The sequence below is a fragment of the Zea mays genome, chromosome 3, assembly GCF_902167145.1.
Source record: "Zea mays cultivar B73 chromosome 3, Zm-B73-REFERENCE-NAM-5.0, whole genome shotgun sequence".
NCBI lineage: Eukaryota > Viridiplantae > Streptophyta > Magnoliopsida > Poales > Poaceae > Zea > Zea mays.
In genome coordinates this window covers 33,017,655-33,039,996 of record NC_050098.1, presented here as the reverse complement: position 1 = coordinate 33,039,996, position 22,342 = coordinate 33,017,655, and the positions used below count along the sequence as shown (strand labels likewise).

At 55.2% G+C, this 22,342-nt stretch overlaps 1 long non-coding RNA gene across 1 annotated transcript; it reads left to right on the top strand.

Annotated features, from left to right (window-relative positions):
- Positions 1–3,241: 3,241 nt before the first annotated feature.
- Positions 3,242–5,644, top strand: LOC109944936 (uncharacterized). Its single transcript, XR_002268326.2, has 3 exons — positions 3,242–3,634; positions 4,470–4,524; positions 4,635–5,644. It is a non-coding gene; the product is annotated as an uncharacterized lncRNA (long non-coding RNA).
- Positions 5,645–22,342: the final 16,698 nt, after the last annotated feature.

Here is a 22,342-nt window from a genome sequence, read left to right as displayed (position 1 = left end):
CATGTCTCCTGGAAAAGCTCAAAGTTATCCTTGACACCATCCTTACGCAGAAGATTCTCAGTAAGGTGTCGAGTACACCACCTGTGATGCAAAGGAGGGTACCCATCGATCTGCTCACGGACCGCGTTGAGTATTCCCTGGTGCCGATCTGATATTACACCAACTTCCCATCCTGGGCCAACCACATGTATCTGAACCAGTCGCAGGAACCACCCCCAACTGTCTGTGTTCTCTTTCTCAACCAGAGCAAATGCTAGGGGAACTAGCTTGTTGTTTGCATCAACGGATATGGCAATTAGAAGAGTGCCCTGGTACTTGCCGAGAAGAAATGTGCCGTCAATTGAAAAGACAGGACGACAATGCCGGAAGGCATCCACACACTGGGGAAAGCACCGGAACGCACGGAAGAATATCTATCTCCCATCAATCCATGCATTTGGTTTAGGGATGTACTCATAATGCATGCCTGGATTGACCGCCTTCATTGCATTTAAAAGAACAGGTAGCTGCTCGTACCCAGACTCCTAGTCCCCATATATCATCTTCCACGCACACTGCTTAGCCCTCCACGCTTTACCATATGTTATCTTGTACCCATCAAACACATTCTCCACGATCCTCATGATTGTCCTAACCTTCATATTTGGTTTCGACTGCAGTATTCCCATAAGTTGCTTCCCAATGAGGGTTGATGTCAATTGGCGATGTTTCATCGTTAACTCATGTTCAGCACATGTGTGTGGCCCCACTACTTTTGTTATCTTCCACTTTGCGGTGATCTTTTGTATCCTAGCACAAACCCTCCATGAACAGTTATCCTTGTCGCATACAACCGTGTAACGACGTTTCTCGTATGAATGAAGTACTCTATACGGCCTCTTACGTAAGACTGCGTAATGCTACAACCACCTCTTCAAGGCAGTTAGGTCCTTGAAGACCCTACCCTTTTCAATCATCATGCTAGGACCGGCCTCAGGAGCGTCTAGCAGCTCATCATCCCTTCCTTCTGCATTTGCCTGATGAGAAAGACTAAGATCGCTGAACTCATGCACTCTAGGATCCCGACCGTCTAGAAAAACACGTTGCAACATCTCAATGTCACTCTCTGTGAGTTCACCAACCGGGCGATCATCATCTGAATCGGCAGCCATAGCAAAGGCATATGGCTCCTCTTCATTCCTAAACTGAGGACTGTTGGAGGCAATAAAACCATCACCGAAGCAGCCACGTGCCTTGGTCTGAGGATCAACCACAAGAGTAGGAGTCTCTCCTGCAACATGTACAAGATGATCAGTCCCACGTCAAATGGAATGAGCAAAGTGCTCATGGTCCAAAATGAAGATGTAATGCCAATAAGACGTACTGCAATTGGTTTGTGCCAAAGGGACACACGCAGCTAAATCTGTCTGCAGACCATCTCCTGGCTGACTTAATGGGATCAAATTGGGGCCAGATTGAGCATCAGGAACAGTTGGCACGTCATCGATAGCACGATCAAAGTCTTCAGGGGGACGGTCTACTACAACCGGACGCACCACAACCTCCATGAGTTGCAAATGGGTCTTCATAGCCGAAGTAATTTAATTATCCCAATCCAGTTGACAATCAATTGGGATGACTCGTCTTATGACATTTGGTGGATGACCAATATTAAGCACTCCGTCAACCGCAATGTCATCAGCTTTATGGTAACCTAACTTTTGTTTAGCCTTTGTAAACACATCTCTCAAGGAGGGTCTACCATCGAATAGTACCGGCACGTGTCGCATGTCAATGAACTTGGCATTTCCATACGGATCTTGTTCCACATTGCCTCCATGATACAAGCTCAAAAAATTGTCCATCTATTTGAAACACCAATTAAACATTTAATATAAACTGTGGATGGTTATTACCTAACCACAAACCACTAATTACTACCTAAATAAGTATAAATATAACCACAACCCACTAATATACTAACCACCTTATAAATTACTCATATATAATAATTGCAAATTTTGACAGCACCTCCCCTGCATGGGGAGGATAAAAAACATGCACATTTGACTCACATTCATAATATTCAATCAAATTAGCATTTATCACAATAACTAACATTCATTACATTCAAAAAACAACAAATCATAGCAATACAATCTAACATATTTAACACAAAATGCTTACACAATAACAAAAATCATATAAAATTTACCTATACGGTCGGGGATGAACGACGACGACGCGGACGAGGAGCGGGCGCGGCCGAGGGAGGAGCGCGGCTGGGACGGGACGCCGGCCGTGCGGCGGCCGCGGGAGGCGTCCGGCCGTGTTGGGGCGGGCGGCACGGCCGGGCAACCGGGTCAGGGCGGCGGCGACGCTTGTGGGGCGAGGCGGGGCTGGCGGGTCGGGGCGGCGGCGCTTATGGCGCGCTGGCCGTGGCAGGGCTGGGCGGGCGGGGGTGACCGGGGCGGCCGGGGGCGGGCGGGGCGGCGCTGGCCGGGGGAGGAGCGCCGGCCGTGGTGGAGCGCGGGCCGGGGGAGGATGGAGGGCGGCACGGGGATGCGGCGACGGAGGGCGGCGCGGGGTCCGTTGGCGGCGGAGGGCGGCGCGGCTGGCTTAAGGATGGCGGCGTGACTTCAAAAATTTGGGTCAGAATTTTGTCCCACGTTGAATACAGGGGTTCGGCGCCAAGATCTATGGCACCGACCCCCCTGACACGTGTACCGCCGCCGACACGGGGGTCGGCGCCAAGATCTATGGCGCTGACCCCCTGACACACTATACCACGGAGGATTTTTACCGACCTTTGTTAGCTACCAAAGGTTGGTCGGTAAAAACAGCCGACACATGGTTGGTTGGTAATACCAGTTTTTGCAACGGCGGGACGGTCGGTAAATCTCTTATATTTAGCGTTGGGAGATCCGTCGGTAAAAATGGTAAAGACATCGCTCGTTCGGTCGGTAAATATATTGGCGCAACCCAACCGCGTGCCGCCAAATTATTACGCGCGTTCCTCCCAACCAAATCGCCGCGACGGCCCCCTCCAAAATCCAGCCGCCCGCCCCCTTCTCCTAACTCCCACCGCGCCGCCCGCACGCCCCCTCCACAGCGCCGCCCGCGCGTCCCCTCCATAGCGCCGCCTGCACGCCCCCTCCACAGCGCCGAGCGCCGCCCGCGCGTCCCCTCCATAGCGCCGCCCGCACGCCCCCTCCACAGCGCCGCTCGCGCGTCCCCTCCATAGCGCCGCCTGCGCGCCACAAAATCCCGCCGCCATCGTCCATCCTGCCACCCCCTCCATAGATCTGCCTGCCTCAATAATCCCGCCGCCACCTCCATCGTGTCGCGCCCCTCCATCACGCTGCCCCCTTTGGTGTCATTTGCCTGTGGAATCGTGATTTCCCTTCCTGTTTTTTGGTAAACTTTGGGGGAATTTCTGTTCGTAGGATTTGAGTGTGATTGAAGAAATTTTCCTTGGGGGAATTCATGCTGGAGCATCACTGAACTCGTCTATGGCTATTCCCTAGCGATTTCCTCTCTCAAATTTGTGTTTATCTTGGAGCATTGATTTAACATTTTTGTTCTTTCTTATCTGCAGGATTTAAAGGTTGTTCTAGGTCCTTGCAGGATTAAGCCTAACAAAACAGAGATTTGTGTGAGTCCACAACAAACTTTATTCCCTTCCTGTAGTTATGTAGCAATTACTCTGATCTTTTTATCTTGCTGATCTACTAACATAGGAAGAGTCTGCACAACTTAAATGTTAGGCTTCTTAAATAGTTTTCTTCTTTTTGTAATTCAACATTTTGCTTGATGCCTTATGGGCATAATCTGTTTTAAAATGCAAAACTGCTACCTTAAGAAACAAGCTTCATCTTTATGGCAGTACGTGTTCTAAGCTTAGTCTGAGCCAAAGCCAAGAAGGCTGTGCGTTGCACTTCCACCTGACCTGAGGATTTCATATATCGCCTAGAGAGATGGACATTGTCCTGGCCTTCAGCCTTCATGGTCTTAGAACTGAACCAGCATGGACAGGCAATGAACCAGACTACCAGACGTTGAACACTAATGTAATTTCTTGCAGTGAGTATAAGTTCCAGTAGGTCATGCTTATTAGTTTCATGTTTGCCACTACTGGTTGGTAGTGTTAAAGTACTGAGCACGCACTACTGGTTTTGATTGCCACTGATGCAACACGAAATGTAAGGCAGTGATTGAAGGATCATGAGGATAGTTGCATATGTTCTTCCTTAAGCTTAATGATGATAGCATGAGCAAGATTACTGATGCACTACTGGCTGTATTTTTCCCTCTAGTCTAGCTTGTAACCTTCAGTTCATGATGGTACCAGGATCAATGTATGTGTTGGTGACTACATTTTTTCTCTAGCTTATAACCTTCAGTTCATGCTGGCTGCATTTTTTTTCTCTAGCTTGCAACATTTTTTTCTCTAGCATGTATTCAACATTTTTGTTCTTTCTTGCATGCAGGATTAAAAGTTGGTTCAAGGTTCTTGCAATATTAAGCCTAGCAAAACAGATTCGTGTGAGTTCACTGCAAACTTGTTTTTTCCTTCTTCTTGTTATGTAGCTGATATGTTAGCATAAGAATAGCTGATAATAAACACAAGATCCTACAAATCTTTGGTACGGCAGGGGCAGCAAGGAAAGGAAGGTGTTGTAGTTCAGAAAATCCAAAAACAACTAGGAGATTGTCGAGCTCTAGTGTAAGGTAAGTTCAACTAATTTACCTTGTTTCCGGTTCAATTGTGTGTTTGTTCATTATCTTTGAGTGTATGCAGCAAAGTTTTTATGCTTGTTATATGTTCTTAGAAGCTCTATCATATCCGTAATAACACACATGGATAAATCGTGGATCGACAATGTGGCTAGGTACAATACAACTTTTTTTCACAATAACTAAAAAAATGTGCTACGTGGTTATCTTGATATTTAACATAGAAATTGCATGTAGGGAGACAAAGGCCTATACACAAGGGGTGAATAGTTTTCTAGCTTTTGCATTAAAAAATTCAGCGGTAGGAAGCAAGATTTTATGCCCTTGTAGGAAGTGTGTCAACTCATTTTGGCGGGAGGCTATTGAAGTTCGAGAACACTTGATTTGTGATGGATTTTTAAAAGGGTATAGAACATGGACCTTACATGGAGAAGCTAGTTCCTCTGTATTGAACAATGAAAATGGTGATGTCCCTGAGTTCATTGAGGTGCATGACGAAGAAGATGACATATCTGAGTTGATTAAGGATTTAGCATGTGGTTTAGATGATAGAGGAGATATGGAAGATGATGGGTCTTTTGATCCATTTGATAAAGATGTAGCTACCATTCGTAGGCTAGCAGCAGACAACAGTCAAGAATTGTACCCAGGTTGCAATAAGTACTCAAAGCTACGCTTTCTAGTTCGTTTACTTCACATAAAACTTCTTGGAGGATGGACGGATAGAAGTTTTAATTTGTTGGTTGATCTACTTGTTGATGCGTTGCCTAAGGGTTCAGCACTTCCTAGAAACTTTCATGAAGCTAAGAAATTAGTGAAATCAGTGGGAGTTGGGTACACTTCTATCCATGCATGCGAGAACGATTGCATTCTTTACTGGAAGGAGCATGAAAACTCTAATTCATGTCCGAAATGTAATGTTTCACGCTGGAAATCAGAAAAACCTCTTGTTCCCGGCAATTGATTCATAAGTTTCTTACACATGGTTATATTTTTTCAGGAAATGGACAATGTTAGTATCAGATCATGTTACAACCAACCGTGGACATGGTTCTTCGGTCTTGCATTTCTTTTGGAGCTTTTGTTGCGTATGTTGCGTACAACAACGTGAAGGAATTGAGTTATTGTAATACCGTGGACTAGCTTTTGAGTTATGTAATGTGATATTGCAACCTATGGACTAGTTCGATGTATTGCAAACATTATGTTACTAATGATGTTAATATATGATCGATGGATATTGAAAGACCATTAATTTGTGTGCAACATGTGCAATATGTTACCTCATGAAAGATTAGTGAAGTGTATGAGCATTAAGTGTCCTTATAATAATCTATTTGTATGAATGCAATGGATTGTTGGTTGGTAATATCTGCGGCAACGAATTGTTGGTCGGTAATCTACACAATTAGTGACTCTTAGAGAGTCGGTAATACTATTATTACCAACTGATGAAGCGTCCGTAAATCGTGGCAGCTGCAACTCTTAGAGAGTCGGTAATACTATTATTACCAAATGATGAAGCGTCGGTAAAACTTCTCTTTTAGCGACGGAAGATAAGTCGGTAAAACAACGGTCGGTCGGTAAAAGTTTTACCGACACAGCTTGCAACGACGTTCGTGGTCCGTCGGTAAAGGTCTTTACCGACCTATAGTTCGTCGGTAAAACTGATTTTACCGACAGACCATAAGTAGCCACGTGCCTTGGTCTGAGGATCAACCACAAGAGTAGGAGTCTCTCCTGCAACATGTACAAGATGATCAGTCCCACGTCAAATGGAATGAGCAAAGTGCTCATGGTCCAAAATGAAGATGTAATGCCAATAAGACGTACTGCAATTGGTTTGTGCCAAAGGGACACACGCAGCTAAATCTGTCTGCAGACCATCTCCTGGCTGACTTAATGGGATCAAATTGGGGCCAGATTGAGCATCAGGAACAGTTGGCACGTCATCGATAGCACGATCAAAGTCTTCAGGGGGACGGTCTACTACAACCGGACGCACCACAACCTCCATGAGTTGCAAATGGGTCTTCATAGCCGAAGTAATTTAATTATCCCAATCCAGTTGACAATCAATTGGGATGACTCGTCTTATGACATTTGGTGGATGACCAATATTAAGCACTCCGTCAACCGCAATGTCATCAGCTTTATGGTAACCTAACTTTTGTTTAGCCTTTGTAAACACATCTCTCAAGGAGGGTCTACCATCGAATAGTACCGGCACGTGTCGCATGTCAATGAACTTGGCATTTCCATACGGATCTTGTTCCACATTGCCTCCATGATACAAGCTCAAAAAATTGTCCATCTATTTGAAACACCAATTAAACATTTAATATAAACTGTGGATGGTTATTACCTAACCACAAACCACTAATTACTACCTAAATAAGTATAAATATAACCACAACCCACTAATATACTAACCACCTTATAAATTACTCATATATAATAATTGCAAATTTTGACAGCACCTCCCCTGCATGGGGAGGATAAAAAACATGCACATTTGACTCACATTCATAATATTCAATCAAATTAGCATTTATCACAATAACTAACATTCATTACATTCAAAAAACAACAAATCATAGCAATACAATCTAACATATTTAACACAAAATGCTTACACAATAACAAAAATCATATAAAATTTACCTATACGGTCGGGGATGAACGACGACGACGCGGACGAGGAGCGGGCGCGGCCGAGGGAGGAGCGCGGCTGGGACGGGACGCCGGCCGTGCGGCGGCCGCGGGAGGCGTCCGGCCGTGTTGGGGCGGGCGGCACGGCCGGGCAACCGGGTCAGGGCGGCGGCGACGCTTGTGGGGCGAGGCGGGGCTGGCGGGTCGGGGCGGCGGCGCTTATGGCGCGCTGGCCGTGGCAGGGCTGGGCGGGCGGGGGTGACCGGGGCGGCCGGGGGCGGGCGGGGCGGCGCTGGCCGGGGGAGGAGCACCGGCCGTGGTGGAGCGCGGGCCGGGGGAGGATGGAGGGCGGCGCGGGGATGCGGCGACGGAGGGCGGCGCGGGGTCCGTTGGCGGCGGAGGGCGGCGCGGCTGGCTTAAGGATGGCGGCGTGACTTCAAAAATTTGGGTCAGAATTTTGTCCCACGTTGAATACAGGGGTTCGGCGCCAAGATCTATGGCACCGACCCCCCTGACACGTGTACCGCCGCCGACACGGGGGTCGGCGCCAAGATCTATGGCGCTGACCCCCTGACACGTCACTGCCAGCCAAGACTCCACGTCAGGCAGACAGGCGCCAATAGTATTGGCGCCGGCACACACAAGCTCGGCGCCAATGATGACGGCGCCGAGCTAAGGGTCCATTTTTTGAAATGAAACTGCCAGGGGCATAATTGTGCAAAAAAACACAAAAAAGGCCAATTTGCAAAAAAGTTGGACGGCAACACGGTCGGAGCATCTCCACCTCGAAGGAACCTATTGGCACCACGCCTGGGCCATTGCCGCCAGGGTCTCCTCCAGGAACCCGACCCGAGCAGACGGCCCAACCGATCGCTCCGTAGCCTCAGCCAGCTATCCCCCGAGGACGTCAGCCCATCTCATGGCCTCGGCAACCCGACTTCGGCGTCGGTCCCGCCAGTGGATGGCCCGGCCAGGCTCCGGCCGACGAAGCTTCTTTTCGAGCCAACTCTGCCTTTGTCCATGCTGGCACCGTTGCCTCTGGCTTCGGCTCATCGCAGAGCGGCCGAGGGTTCCTTTAACTAAGCAAGAGAAGCCTCGGGCGGCAAGGCCGACCGAGCCGAGGGACTCCTACGCCTCCAGGATATGGATACCTCACTCATCACCTTCCGCACGAGGCAACTCACACTTGGTTAAGCGGTCCAGCTAGCTAACAGGCGAGTTCGAGTGCTCGAAATGAGGAAGAAACATGGCTTCACGCCAAAATACATACATGTTCAGGCCCCGATAGCCACAATGAACAGACGCCGGCACTCAAGGTGCCATTACAAACGGAACTCCGGTTCTGCCCCCGTAGGTACGAATAACCCCCCACGTTGGAGGGCCTGCGGGGCGACAAAACCCCAGGTGGCTCGTCGACGCCCGCTCCGGCAGCAGCGACAACGACCTCCGCTCCGAGCGGCCAAACAGCAGCAGCGATGACCTCAGGGCAGACGCTGCTGTGACAAGGCCCTCGCCCACGACCCCACTCGAGGGGCGAGGACAAGCTACCAAGGCCGTAGAGTCGGAGGTCAGTCCACGGGTGGCTCCGGCTATCTCGTCGGCAGAGAAACCTCTTCCGGCTGCCTCGGTGGGAGGTGGCACCGGAAGTAGCGCCGGAGCCGCTCAGGCCGGAGAGCCAGACACGCGGCAGCTGCCAGCGCCACAAACGGCGAACACCCTTCCCCCCGATCACTGAGGGAAGGAGCGGGCCGCTGCCCGCGCGGAGACAGGCCCCAACTCGGCGCACTCCCCTCCCCAGCACTGATGATGAACATCCTTGAAGCTGAGGGAGGGGCAGAGGCCGCAGCCCGGCTCGCTTCTCCCCACCATCGAACTGGCGGTCACCGTCTTGGGTGACCACCGGCGAGGGGATGCAGCCGGGCTGCCTGATGAAAATCCTTGAAGCCGAGCGATGGCTGAAAGGTACCAACTTCCGCGAAGTTGCGTTCCTCCAACGACGACAAGACGAAAGCGACGCGGGCGCTCCCCATCTGGGGGCTCGGAAGGTGGAAGGGCGCAATGCATGAAGGGAGTGCGAAGACATGGTTGCCACCCAAGGGGTCACACTCCTTTTAAAGGCGACTCTCCCCACTTGCGTCCTCAGCCGTCGCGGGCTGAGTCTTCACCAACACGCTCCAAGGTCCTCCCCCTACGACACGGGGGCTGGGTCCCACGCGTCATGCAAGCTGGCCCAGGACAGAAGGAGCCAAACCGCCGCGCGCGGAGCGTACAACTGCCCAGCGGTTACAAGCACTCCTCCACTTTCGCCCAGACCAGCGGGTGAAAGGGCGGACCGCCATGCAGGCGACATGCAACCGTACCAAGGGGGCGCACCCTTTCGACTCCGACGCGACCAGCATGGGGGCCCAGGCCCACACGTCATGTAACCAGCACGCTGGTTACTACGTGCGGGAAACTGCACCGCCACTTGCGCCAGTACCGCGCCTTCTCGACTGTGGAACTGGTGCCGCGACTCGAGGCAACCCTGCGCATGGCCCAACAGTGCCAACCGAGCACATCGGTCACGGGTCAGTCAGCCGCGGGAGAAGGCGCGACGGTCGATATGGCCAAAAGTGGGCCGACAGTGATGGCGGCGGCAGGCAGGCGGAAGCAGCGGTCAAGTCATCTGCAGGCTCACGTCCCCTCCTGGGACAGCGAGAGAGCCCTCTCCCACGGAGTGAAGACGACGTGCCAGTGTTCCGTTCCTCGAACGGCTCGCGCACGCACAACGGCTGCCTCGCGAACCACATGTCCCGTCGCATTAACTCTGCGGCAGGGCAGGCAACACCTTTGGCGGGCGAAGCAGGCGACGCTTCACCTCCGCCATAATGACCGCATCAAAAAAGGTGCGCCACGTCTTTCGATTTCGTATCCTTTTCCTCTTCCTCTTTCTCTCTCTTGCTACAGGGACCGGGAAAGGGGATGCTCCGAAAGGGATCCTTCTCCGCGAAGGAAGCGGGCCCCGAGCCCCACTACTGATCAGAGGTTCGAAGGCTGGCCCCTCGGAAGGGTTCAACAGCCGCCTCAGAGCACTCGGGCCCCGAGCCCTCCTACTGATCAGAGGTTCGAAGGCTGGCCCCTCGGAAGGGTTCGACAGCTGCCTCAGAGCACTCGGGCTCCGCGCCCACCACTGGTCAGAGGTTCGAAGGCTGACCCCTCGGATGGGTTCGACAGCCGCTTCAAGCCACTCTGGCTCCGCGCCCACTACTGATCAGGGGTTCGAAGGCTGGCCCCCAAGGGGTTCGACAGCCGCCTCAGAGCACGTAGAGCGAGGGATGACTCTGGGTACGTCCGATACATGGCCGAGGCTTGGGCTACGCTCCCGAGGTACCCTAGGACATTTCCGAGACCAGCAGGAGCGATTCTGTAACGAAATCCCATCAGAGGGAGGCATCGAGCCCTCGGACCCTACCAAACGGGACCGGGTCCGGCAAATCACCTGCAGGTACTTTTGGAGCGCGCCTCTGGGCCACTTGCCGACCCTTATCGAACGGTGCACGGGCGTCCACTCGGATCACCCGTTAGCAACTCACTGGAGACACCATGTTCGACGCCCTCCGAGGGCAACATGGCGCTTTCCCCCCCTCCTCCTTGCAGAAAGGCGATGCATGGGCATATGAAAAAAGTCGAGTCTGCCCTTGACCGTCCTCTCGCTCTGTGCGGAGGCTCAGGGGATGCTCTCGCGAACTCGGCTCCGGCCAAACCGTTGACAGCGTCAACATACCAGCCCGAGAACTTGGAACCTGACTATGCACCCGAGCTACGGCCAGTTCGCATGAGGGAACAACCAGACCGGTCAAAGCATCACGAAACACGCTAAGACCTCGAAGGAGTCAAACCACTCCTCCGATGCCTCGGGGGCTACACCCGGCGGGTGCGCTCGCGCGCACCCACCGAAACGAAACACAACCGAGAAAGGCCGGTCCCCTTGCAAAAAAGTGTGACAAAAGCCTCCAAGCGAGTATCAACACTCCCTTCGAGGCTCGGGGGCTACTGTTGGAGACCATAATTAGGGGTACCCCCAAGACTCCTAATCTCAGCTGGTAACCCCCATCAGCACAAAGCTGCAAAGACCTGATGGGCGCGATTAAGGTCAAGGCTCAGTCCACTCAAGGGACACGATCTCGCCTCGCCCGAGCCTAGCCTCGGGCAAAGGCAGCTGACCCCAAAGGATTCACGTCTCGCCCGAGGGTCCCCTCAAGCAACGGGCGCACCTTCGACCTGCCCGAGGCCCAGCTCGGGCAGGCTTCGCGGAGAAGCAACCTTGGCCAGATCGCCACGCCAACCGACCGTATCGCAGGAGCATTTAATGCAAGGATCGACTGACACCTTATCTTGACGCGCGCTCCTCAGTCGATAGGGCCGAAGTGACTGCAGTCACTTCGCCGCTCCACTGACCGACCTGACAGGAAAACAGCGCCACCTGCCCCGCTCCGACTGCTGTGCCACTTGACAGAGTGAGGCTGACAGCAGCTAAGTCCAGCCTCGGGCGCCATAGGAAGCTCCGCCTCGCCCGACCCCAGGGCTCGGGCTCAAACTCGACGCCGGACGATGGACTCCGCCTCGCCCGACCCCAGGGCTCGGACTCAGCCTCGACCTCGGAAGACGGACTCCGCCTCGCCCGACCCCAGGGCTCGGACTCAGCCTCGACCTCGGAAGACGGACTCCGCCTCGCCCGACCTCGGGCTCGGACCGAGCACGTCACAGGGGGGCCATCATTACCCTACCCCTAGCTAGCTCAGGCTACGGGGAACAAGACCGACGTCCCATCTGGCTCGCCCCGGTAAACAAGTAATGATGGCACCCCGCGTGCTGCATGACGACGGCGGCTCTCAGCCCCTTACGGAAGCAAGGAGACGTCAGCAAGGATCCGACAGCCCCGACAGCTATACTTCCATAGGGCTCAAGCACTCCTCCGACGACCACGACATCACATGAACAGGGTGCCAAAACCTCTCCGACTGCTACGACGGCATGTACTTAGGGCTCAGGCTCCTCTCAGCTGGACACGTTAGCACATTGCTACACCCCCCATTGTACACCTAGGCCCTCTCCTTACGCCTATAAAAGGAAGGTCCAGGGCTCTCATACGAGGAGGTTGGCCGCGCGGGAGAACGGGTTGGCGGACATCCTCTCTCTCTCTCTCTCTCCCTCGCGGACGCTTGTAACCCCCTACTGCAAGCGCACCCGACCTGGGCGCAGGACAACACGGAGGCCGCGGGTTTCCCCTTTTACCGTTTCTCCCCCCTTCGTGCTCCGTCTTGCGCCGACCCATCTGGGCTAGGACACGCGACAACAATTTACTCGTCGGTCCAGGGACCCCCCGGGGTCGAAACGCCGACATCCAGGTTGTAGGTGACGTCGGACGTCGCCTTGCCCTTATGGGCCATAGCATAGGCCAAGAAGATGGAGCAAGGCCGGCCACCATGTGACGCCGACTGCAAGAAAACCAACGAGATAGTTAGAAATAATATCTAATCCAGTGCTATATACCTAAATAAAAAAGAGGGCTTACCCATGCTTCTGTATATTGGCCTAGGTTATGGCTGCCTTGGTGGTGGGAGGGACCTTGCATCATCAGACGCCGTTCCCGGCTAGCATTGTGCGCCTCGTCCCATTCAGGCGAGCACCACCTATCCACCATCTGCTCCCAGCATAGAGGATGTGCGGCACACCAATGTGGAATCATCTACAAAGTAAACACGTAAAGTGCATATGAGAAGATAAAATTAAATTCATGCATGGAGTACTGGTACCAAACATGCATGACTTTACCTGCAGGTACTGGTCCCTGGTAAACGACATGGTTCGAGCTTGCTGCTTGGTCACCTTCTCCCCAAAGACGGAGTCGTGGTAGCTGATGATGGCCTGGATTTGGGCCTCATAGTGCATGTCCACGACGATATTCTTACAGCTTGTGGTGGCCACCACATCCACCCTAGCCTCGTATCCAGCCTCGCATCTGAAGAAATCCTACATACAAAAATGATGTATCCATACATTATTTCAAGAATGTGCAATAAATGCGACATATTATCTCACAGTGAATGACATCAAAGTGTTTCCATGCTTCACCATCAGATGTGTGCACCATCTTGTCAGGATTGTATCGTTTTCCATTTTTGTGCCATGTCATCTGTTTCGTGGATTCCTCTGTCATGTATAGACGCTGGATCCTCGGTATGAACAGAAGGTGCCGTAGGATTGTCATGGGGATGTCGAGGTACCTCTTCTGTCCATCACCAGAGTCTACCTCCATGAACCTAGACGATTTACACTTGGGACAGTACTTTGCCTCCGTGTATTCTTTCCTTAATAACACGCAGCCATTCGGACAAGCATGTATCTGCTCATACGTCATCTTGAGTGCACGAAGGAGTTTCTGTGCCTCATACATGCTCTTTGGCAGAACGTGATCATCCAGAAGCAGGCTCCCAATAACCATCAACAAGCCATCGAATGTGTCTTGACTCATGCTGTACTGCGACTTGAACGCCATTACACGCCCAATGGCATCCAGTTGAGAAACCTTTGTCTGGCCGTGTCGGGGACCATAATTAGGGGTACCCCCAAGACTCCTAAACTCGGCTGGTAACCACCATCAGCACAAAGCTGCAAAGGCCTGATGGGCGCAATACAGGTCAAAGCTCCACCCACTTAAGGGACACGATCTCGCCTCGCCCGAGCCCAGCCTCGGGCAAGAACAGCAGACCCAGGTGGATTCACGTCTCGCCCGAGGGTCTCCTCAAGCAACGGGCACACCTTCGACTCGCCCGAGGCCCAGCTCGGGCAGGCTTTGCGGAGAAGCAACCTTGGCCAGATCGCCTCGCCAACCGACCGTATCGCAGGAGCATTCAATGCAAGGATCGTCTGACACCTTATCCTGACGGACGTTCCTCAGTCGACCAGGGCCAAAGTGACCGCAGTCACTTCGCCCCTCCACTGACTGACCTGACAGGAAAACAGTGCCGCCTGCCCTGCTCCGACTGCTGTGCCACCCGCTAGGGTGAGGCTGATAGCAGCCAAGTCTAGCCTCAGGCGCCATAGGAAGCTCCGCCTCGCCCGACCCTAGGGCTCGGCCCCCGCCTCGGCCTCGGAAGACGGTCTCCGCCTCGCCCGACCCCAGGGCTCGGCCCCTGCCTCGGCCTCGGAAGACGATCTCCGCCTCGCCCGACCCCAGGGCTCGGACTCAACCTCGACCTCGGACGATGGACTCCGCCTCGCCCGACCCCAGGGCTCGGACTCAACCTCGACCTCGGACGACGGTCTCCGCCTCACCCGACCCCAGGGCTCGGACTCAACCTCGACCTCGGAGGAGTCACCGCCTCGCCTGACCTCGGGCTCGGACCGACCACGCCACAGGGGGGGTACATCATTACCCTACCCCTAGCTAGCTCAGGCTACGGGGAACAAGACCGGCGTCCCATCTGGCTCGCCCCGGTAAACAAGTAATGATGGCACCCCGCGTGCTCCATGACGATGGCGGTTCTCAGCCCCCTACGAAAGCAAGGAGATGTCAGCAAGGACCCGACAGCTCCGACAGCTGTGCTCCTACAGGGCTCAAGCGCTCCTCCGATGGCCACGACATCACATGAACAGGGCACCAACACCTCTCCAACAGCCACGTCGGCATGTACATAGGGCTCTGGCTCCTATCCGCTAGACACATTAGCACATTGCTACGCTCCCTGTTGTACACATGGACCCTCTCCTTACATCTATAAAAGGAAGGTCCAGGGCCCTCGTACGATAAGGTGGCCGCGCGGGAGAATGGGCTGACGCACATGCTCTCGCTCTCTCTCTCCCTCGCGAACGCTTGTAACCCCCTACTGCAAGCGCATCCACCCTGGGCGCAGGATAAACACGAGCCGCGGTTCCCTCTTTTGCTCCCCCTTGTGTTCCGTCTCGCGCCGACCCATCTGCGCTGGGACATGCAGCGACAATTTACTCGTCGGTCCAGGGACCCCCGGGATCGAAACGCCGACAGTTGGCGCACCAGGTAGGGGGATGCTGCGTGTTGACGAATAGCTTCCCGTCAAGCTCCAGATGGGTAGTCTCCAGCAACCTCTCTAGCCCGGGACGTCGCTCCGTTTCGGGAGTCTCGAGTTCATGTTCCTCGACGGCAGCTACGACATGGTACTCCTTCCTCCGCCGCGCGACAACGACAATGGCGGCCGTCAGCCCGCATCACGGCGGCGGAATCGACGACGTCTTCCCCGCGTGACGGAAGAACAGCATCCGGGTCTATCCCGTCACCTTCCCCGCCGACGGAGGAGGAGGCGGGGCAACCATGGCCAAGCAGGAGGCGGCACCTCATCGGCTGTCGAGCGAGTCGACGGCGCCGGCGCCCCAGCGGGGGACACGTCGGGTGTTGACCTCGCGTCTGAGACGAAGACGAGCGTCGTTTCCCCGCAACACGCCAACCCCAAGCAGACGGACGATGCCAGCACGCTCGCGAAGGACTTGCTGGGCGTTAGCCTCGTACCTGAGACAACGGTGCAGTCCGTCCCCGACGCGACTTTGTCACCATCCATCGATCAAGAGGTATCGTCCATTTTCCATCCTGTGCCTTTTATATTCAGCTTCGACCCACCAAGCGATCCCGCTTCGGTGGACGCTTTCATAAAGGCATATCCTGACCTTCCGGGGTACCATATGTGGTCAACTTGGGACCGACTGATGGCCGTCTCGACCTACGGGCCCCCGGGTTCCGAGGAAGATGACGAGCCCGACTCTGGTTGGGATTTCTCCGGGCTCGGTGACCCCAGTGCCATGCGGGACTTCATGACCGCATGCGACTACTGCCTCTCCGATTGCTCCGATGATGGCCACAACCTTGACGACGAGGACTGTGGCCCAAGTCGCGAATGTTTCCACGTCGATCTGGGGGGTCTCGACAAAGGCAACCACCTTGGTATGCCGGAGGACGGCGATCCCCCTAGGCCTGCGCCTCGCATTGACATCCTTCGGGAGCTAGCTGTGGTCCCAGTTCCTGCGGGGGGGGGGGGGGGGGGGGTCAAGACACACAGCTCGAGCAAATCCGCGAGATGTAGGCCAGGCTCGACGAGGAAGCAGGACAACTTGTGCAGCTCCGGCAGAATATCGGACAGGAGTGGGCAGGCTGAGCACCGGCCGGAGAAGCGCGTCATCTGGCCCAGGACGTCCAGCACCGCATCACCGACGATGCCAGGGCAAGGCTGCCCCCGGCTTCCAGTGGGGTCGTCCAGAACCTGGCTGCAGCAGCAATACTACTCCGAGCGATGCCGGAACCATCCACCACCGAGGGGCGGCGTATCCAGGGATAGCTCAAGAATCTCCTGGAGGATGCCGCGGTCCGACGGGCCGAAAGCTCTGCCTCCCGAAGGCAGGGGTACCCCCCGGAGCATCGCGCCGTGACTTCCTGATTCATGCGGGAAGCCTCGGTCCACAACGGGCGCACGCGGAACACAGCGCCTGCGCCCCCGGGTCGCCTCGGCAACGAGCACCACCGCCGCGACCGTCGAGCCCACCTCGACGAGAAGGTGCGCCGAGGCTACCACCCCAGGCGTGGGGGACACTACGACAGCGGTGAGGATCAGAGCCCCTCGCCCGAACCACCTGGTCCGCAAGCTTTTAGTCGGGCCATACAACGGGCGCCGTTCCCGACCCGGTTCCGAACCCCGACTACCATCATCAAGTACTCGGGGGAGACAAGGCCAGAACTGTGGCTCGCGGACTACCGGCTGGCCTACCAGCTAGGTGGAATGGGCAATGACAACCTCATCATCCGCGACCTCCCCCTGTTCCTCTCCGACGCCGCCCGAGCCTGGCTGGAGCATCTGCCTCCTACGCAGATCTCCAACTGGGACGACCTGGTCAAAGCCTTCACCGGCAACTTCCAGGGCACAAACGTGCGCCCTGGGAACTCCTGGGATCTTCGAAGCTGCCGCCAGCAGCCAGGAGAATCCCTGCGGGACTACATCCGGCGATTTTCAAAGCAGCGCACCGAGCTGCCCAACATCACCGACTCGGATGTCATCGGCGCGTTCCTCGCCGGCACCACTTGCCGCGACCTGGTGAGCAAGCTGGGTCGCAAGACTCCCACCAGGGTGAGCGAGCTGATGGACATCGCCACCAAGTTTGCCTCTGGTCAGGAGGCGGTCGAGGCCATCTTCCGGAAGGACAAGCAGCCTCAGGGGCTCCAGCCGAAAGACGTCCCCGAGGCATCCGCTCAGCGCGACACCAAGAAGAAGGGCAAGAAGAAGTCGCAAGCGAAACGCGACGCCGCCGACGCAGACCTTATCGCCGCCGCCGAGCACAGGAACCCTCAGAAGCCTCTCGGAGGCGCCAACCTGTTCGACAAGATGCTCAAGGAGTCGTGCCCCTATCATCAGGGTCCCGTCAAGCACACCCTTAATGAGTGCGTTATGCTTCGGCGCTACTTCCACAAAGCCGGGCCCCCGGCGGAAGGTGGCAGAGCCCACGATAACGACAAGAAGGAGGGTCACAAGGCAGAGGTGTTCCCCGAGGTCCACGACTGCTTCATGATCTACGGTGGGCAAGTGGCGAACGCCTCGGCTCGGCACTGCAAGCAAGAGCGCCGGGAGGTCTGCTCGGTGAAGGTGGCGGCGCCAGTCTACCTAAACTAGTCCGACAAGCCCATCACCTTCGACCAAGGCGACCACCCCGACCGCGTGCAGAGCCCGGGAAAGTACCCGCTCGTTGTCGATCCCATCATCGGCAACGTCAGGCTTACCAAGGTCCTCATGGACGGAGGCAGCAACCTCAACATCATCTACGCCGAGACCCACGGGCTCCTGCAGATCGATCTGTCCACGATCCGGGCCAGCGCGACGCCCTTTCACGGTATCATCCCCGGGAAACGCGTCCAACCCCTTGGGCAACTCGATCTGCCCGTCTGCTTCGGGACTCCCTCCAACTTCCGAAAGGAAACCCTCACGTTCGAGGTGGTCGGGTTCCGAGGAACCTACCACGCAGTGCTGGGGAGACCATGCTACGCCAAGTTCATGGCCGTCCCCAACTACACCTACCTCAAGCTCAAGATGTCAGGCCCCAACGGGGTCATCACCGTCGGCTCCACGTACCGACACGCGTACGAATGCGACGTGGAGTGCGTGGAGTACGTCGAGGCCCTCGCCGAATCCGAGGCCCTCATCGCCGACCTGGAGAGCCTCTTTAAGGAGGTGCCAGATGCGAAGCGCCACGCCGGCAACTTCGAGCCAGCTGAGACGGTTAAGTCCGTTCCTCTCGACCCCAGCAACGACGCCTCCAAGCAGGTCCGGATCGGCTCCGAGCTCGACCCCAAATAGGAAGCAGTGCTCGTCGACTTTCTCCACGCGAACACTGAGGTTTTTGCGTGGAGTCCCTCGAACATGCCCGACATATCGAGGGATGTCGCCGAGCACTCGCTGAATATCCGAGCTGGAGCCCGACCCATGAAGCAGCCTCTGTGCCGATTCGACGAAGAAAAACGCAGAGCCATAGGCGAGGAGATCCACAAGCTGATGGCTGCAGGGTTCATCAAAGAGGTATTCCATCCCGAATGGTTAGCCAACCCTGTGCTTGTGAAAAAGAAAGGTGGGAAATGGCAGATGTGTGTAGACTACACTGGTCTAAACAAAGCATGTCCGAAGGTTCCCTACCCTCTGCCTCGCATCGATCAAATCGTGGATTCCACTGCTGGGTGCGAAACCCTGTCGTTCCTCAATGCCTACTCAGGGTATCACCAAATCAGGATGAAAGAGTCCGACCAGCTCGCGACTTCTTTCATCACACCTTTTGGCATGTACTGCTACATTACTATGCCATTTGGTTTGAGGAATGCAGGCGCGACATACCAAAGGTGCATGAACCACATGTTCGGAGAGCACATTGGTCGAACGGTCGAGGCTTATGTCGATGACATCGTAGTCAAGACGAGGAAAGCCTCCGACCTCCTCTCCGACCTTGAAACGACATTCAAGTGTCTCAAGGCGAAAGGCGTAAAAATCAATCCCGAGAAGTGTGTCTTCGGAGTCCCCCGAGGCATGCTCTTGGGGTTCATCGTCTTAGAGCGGGGCATCGAGGCCAACCCGGAGAAAATCGCGGCCATCACAAACATGGGGCCCATCAAGGACTTGAAAGGAGTACAGAGGGTCATGGGATGCCTTGCGGCTCTGAGCCGTTTCATCTCGCGCCTCGGCGAAAGAGGCCTACCTCTGTACCGCCTCTTAAGGAAGACCGAGCGCTTCACTTGGACCCCCGAGGTCGAGGAAGCCCTCGGGAACCTAAAGGCACTCCTCACAAGCGCGCCCATCTTGGTGCCCCCCGCTGCCGGAGAAGCCCTCTTGATCTACATAGCCGCAACCACTCAGGTGGTTAGCGCCACGATCATAGTCGAGAGACGAGAAGAGGGGCATGCATTGCCTGTCCAGAAGCCGGTCTACTTCATCAGTGAGGTACTGTCCGAGACCAAAATCCGCTACCCGCAAATTCAGAAGCTACTGTACACGATAATTTTGATGCGGCGGAAGTTGCGACACTACTTCGAGTCTCATCCGGTGACTGTGGTGTCATCCTTCCCCCTAGGGGAGATCATCCAGTGCCGAGAGGCCTCGGGTAGGATTGCAAAGTGGGCGGTGGAGATCATGGGCGAGACAATCTCGTTCGCTCCTCGGAAGACCATCAAGTCCCAAGTCTTGGCAGACTTTGTGGCTGAATGGGTCGACACCCAGCTTCCAGCAGCTCCGATCCAACCGGAACTCTGGACCATGTTTTTCGACGGGTCGCTGATGAAGACAGGAGCGGGCGCAGGCCTGCTCTTCATCTCGCCCCTCGGGAAGCACCTCCGCTACGTGCTGCGCCTCCATTTCTCGGCGTCCAACAACGTGGCCGAGTACGAGGCTCTGGTTAACGGGTTGCGCATCGCCATCGAGCTAGGGGTCCGGCGCCTCGACGCTCGTGGCGACTCGCAGCTTGTCATCGACCAAGTCATGAAGAACTCCCATTGCCGTGACCCGAAGATGGAAGCCTACTGCGACGAGGTTCGGAGCCTGGAGGACAAGTTCTACGAGCTCGAGCTCAACCACGTCGCTCGACGATACAACGAGACTGCGGACGAGCTGGCTAAGATAGCCTCGGGGTGGACAACGGTTCCTCTGGACGTCTTCTTCCGAGACCTACATCAACCCTCCGTCAAGACTGACGACACGCCCGACCCCGAGGAGGCCTCGGCCCAGCCCGAGGCACCCTCGGCCCCCGAGGGTGAGGCACTGCGCGTCGAGGAAGAGTGGAATGGGGTCACGCCTAATCGAAACTGGCAGACCCCGTACCTGCAATATCTCCACCGAGGAGAGCTACCCCTCGACAGAGCCGAAGCTCGGCGACTGACGCGGCGCGCCAGGTCATTCGTCTTGCTGGGTGACAGAAAGGATCTCTACCACAGCAGCCCCTCAGGCGTCCTCCAGCGATGCATATCCATCGCCGAAGGTCAGGAGCTATTGCAAGAAATACACTCGGGGGCTTGCGGTCACCATGCAGCACCTCGGGCCCTCGTTGGAAACGCCTTCCGACATGGTTTCTACTGGCCAACCGTGGTGGCCGACACCACTAGGATTGTACGCACCTGCCAAGGGTGTCAATTATACGCAAGGCAGACGCACCTGCCCGCTCAGGCCTTGCAAACAATACCCATCACCTGGCCGTTTGCTGTGTGGGGTCTGGACCTCGTCGGTCCCTTGCAGAAGGCACCCGGGGGCTACACGCACCTGCTGGTCGCTATCGACAAATTCTCCAAGTGGATTGAGGTCCGACCCCTAAACAGCATCAGGTCCGAACAGGCGGTGGCGTTCTTCACCAACATCATCCATCGCTTCGGGGTCCCGAACTCCATCATCACCGACAACGGCACCAAGTTCACTGGCAGAAAGTTCCTGGACTTCTACGAGGACCACCACATCAGGGTGGACTGGGCCGCCGTAGCTCACCCCATGACGAATGGGCAGGTAGAGCGTGCCAACGGCATGATTTTGCGGGGGCTCAAGCCAAGGATCTACAATGACCTCAACAAGTTTGGCAGGCGATGGATGAAGGAACTCCTCTCGGTGGTCTGGAGTCTGAGGACGACGCCAAGCCGAGCCACGGGCTTCACGCCGTTCTTTCTAGTCTATGGGGCCGATGCTATCTTGCCCACAGACTTAGAATACGGTTCCCCGAGGACGAGGGCGTACGACGACCGAAGCAACCAGTCCAGCCGAGAAGACTCACTGGACCAGCTGGAAGAGGCTCGGGACATGGCCTTACTACACTCGGCAAGGTATCAGCAGTTTCTGCGATGCTAGCACGCCCGAGGGGTTCGGTCCCGAGACCTCCAGGAGGGGGACTTGGTGCTTCGGCTACGACAAGACGCCCGAGGGCGCCACAAGCTCATGCCTCCCTGGGAGGGGCCATTCATCATCACCAAGATTTTGAAGCCCGGAACATACAAGCTGGCCAACATTCAAGGCGAGGTCTACAGCAACGCTTGGAACATCCGACAGCTACGTCGCTTTTACCCTTAAGATGTTTTCAAGTCGTTCATATACCTCGTTTACATACACAAATAAAGTCTAACCATCAAGGAAGGGTCAGCCTTGCCTCGGCAAAGCCCGACCCTCCCTCGGGGGCTAGAAGGGGGGAACCCTCTCTGCATCAAAATTTTCCTCAGAAAAAGTCTTTCTGTCAGAACATCTTTCGTGCTTTTCAACTACTTCGATAGTGGGATCCTGAAAACGACGGAGTACACGTAAGCGGCAAGGCCAACCGAGCCGAGGGACTCCTACGCCTCCGGGATACGGATACCTCACTCATCACCTTCTGCGATAAGTAACTCACGCTCGGATAAGCGATTCCGCTGACCGAACAAGTCTTAACGCTCGAAAACTTTTCTACCGAAACGATTTTTCGTGCCTTCTCGACT